Raw genomic sequence first — 2,741 nt, 5'->3', positions numbered from 1 at the left:
GAGGCAACATGTTCCTCATTTAGATGTGTTACTCTGGCCCATTTACCAAGTGGCCAGAAAAGCTGCTAATTTGGAGTGAGGCCCAGAAGAAGAGAAGGCTCTGCAACAGGTCCAGACTGCTATGCCAGCTTCTCTGCCACCGGGAACACATGACCAGTAAATTTAAGAGTGCTGGAGTGTCAGTGGTAGATAGAGATGCTGTTAAGGGCCTTTGGCAGCCCCTATAGGTAAATCATAGCCTGGGCCCCTAGGATTTAGAGCAAAGCTCCAGCACCCTCTGCAGATAACTGCTCCCCTTTTGAGAAATAGCTTTTGGCCTGCTACTGGGCCTTAGCAGAGATTGAACATTTAACCATGGACCATCATGTTACCATATGATCTCAGCTGCTCATCATGGACTGGGTGTTATCTGACCCCTAAGTCATAAAGTTGGGTGTACACGGCAGCATTCCATCAGTGACCAGAAATGATATAAGTATGATTGGGCCTGAGCAAGCCCTGAATGCATAAGCAAGTTAAATAGAGAACTGGCCTCCACATTCATGCTCTCACTCCTTACACTGCCTTTTCTCTCCCAACCTGTATCTATGGCCTCACGGGGACTTCCCCATGACCAGTCAACAGAGGAAGAGAAGACTTGAGCCTGAGTGACAGACGGTTGTGCATAAAATGCAGACATCATTTGAAGTGAACAGCTTTGCACGACAATCCCTCTCCAGGACATCTCTGAAGGACAGTTGTGAAAAGAAATCTTCATGGTGGGCAGAACTTCAAGAAATGCACCTGGTTGTTCACTTTGTGTGAAAGGAGAAACAGCCAGCGTGTGATTATATGCTGATTCGGGGTTTGGCTGGATGGTCAGAGACCCAAGAGGAACACGACTGGAAAACTGGTGACAAGGAGGGCTGGAACAAAAGTATGTGGATGGACCTCTCTGAATGGACGGAAAACGTAGATATTAGTGTCTCATGTGAATGTTCACCAAAGGGTGACCTTAGCAGAGGAGAATTTTGAAAAAGTGAATGAGATGGCACATTCTGTGTATACCAGCAGCTTCTTTCCCCAGGCACTCCTGTCATCGCCCACGAGGCTGACAGAAACAGTGGCCGTGGTGGTAGGGGTGGAAGTGATGCACAGTCTCAGTAGCATGGACTCCCACTCACCCAGGCCAACTTGGGCACGTCAATCACTAGGTGCCCAATCTGCCACCAACACCGAGTCCTCAGTGGTAATCAACCAGGTATGTGGTGGCAGGTTAATGCCTTATCCACTGTTACAGTATCCCACACAGCATTTCTTGTAATGAAAGAACTCACTTCACAGCAGATGATGCGGGGTGATGGGTCCACACTCATGGAATTCAGTAGTCTTATCTTGTTCCCCACCATCCTGAAGCAGCTGAATTGATATAAGAGTGGAATGGACATTTGAAGACTTAGTTACATTACTAACTAAATGGCAATACCTTGCAGGGCTGGGGCAAGTTTCTCTCCTGGTCTGTATATGTTTTGTATCAGTGTCCGATATATGGTCCCGTTTCTCCCATAGCCAGGATTCATGGGTCTAAGAACTCAAGGGGATGAGATTGGAAGTGGCATCATTTGCTCCTACCCCTAGTGACTCACTAGAGATTCTTTTGCTTCCTGTTCCTGTAACTTAATTTTCTGTTGGCTTAGAGATCTTAGTACCAGAGGAGGAGTATTTCCCTCTAGAGACACAACAGTGATGCATTGAACTGGAAGTTAAGTTTGCCATCTGGCCACTTTGGACTCCTCAGGCCTCTGAGTCAACAGGCAAAGAAGGAAGTCACTGTGCTGGCTGGGAGGGTTTATCCTGATAACCTAGGGGAAGTTGAACTATTGCTCTACAGTGGACATAAGGAGGTGCATGTCTGCAATACAGAAGATCCCTCTGGATACTTTTTAATATCACCATGTTCTGTGGCTAAAGTACAATAACCCAATGCAGGCAGGATGACCTATGGCCCAGACGCTTCAGGAATGAAGGCTTGGGTCCCTCCACCAGGTTAAAAATCGTGCCCAGCAGAGGTGTTTGCTGAAGGCAAAGGGAATACAGAGTGGGTGGTGGAAGAAGGTGGTTATAAATAGCAGCTCTTACCAGTTACAGAAATGAAGACTGTAATTATCATTTTGCTCATAATTATGTTAATTTATTTTTCTTTGTTTTTTCCTTTTTTTGTTTTCTTATCATACAGCGGAAGATGTATTTAAGTGTTGTTAACTATAGCATGATACAATTGGCTCTCGAACAATGCAGGGGTTAGGTGTGCTAACCTCCCGCACAGGCAAAAATCTATGTATAACTACAGTCAGCTCTCTGCAAGCATGAATTCCCAACCATGAAGTTAACCCTTGAATTGCTTGAACTGTTCAGGTCAATTGTCATCAACTGAAAAAAATCTGTGGATAAGTGGACCCGTGAAGTTCAAAGCTGTGTCGTTCTAGGGTCAATTGTATTTAGGTTATGAAATATCAAGAAGAGTAAGAAGAATAAACTTCGCTTAAGGACTTTAACTCATCTTCTGGAGAAGAAGTTAATACGTTTTCAGTTGTATGCAGGATCGTTGTATCATGTTAGGTGGAAGTATGACCTTGTTATTGTCTTTACTTGAAGATCAAGTATGACTTAGGGAGATGCATATGGGTGCCAAGTTGACAAGGAATGGACTTGTGATGGTTAATTTATCGTGTCTACTCGATTAGGCCATGAGGTACCCAGAT

This window comes from Pteropus vampyrus, unplaced genomic scaffold, assembly GCF_000151845.1.
Source record: "Pteropus vampyrus isolate Shadow unplaced genomic scaffold, Pvam_2.0 Scaffold197, whole genome shotgun sequence".
Lineage (NCBI taxonomy): Eukaryota > Metazoa > Chordata > Mammalia > Chiroptera > Pteropodidae > Pteropus > Pteropus vampyrus.
This window is presented reverse-complemented; position numbering follows the sequence as displayed.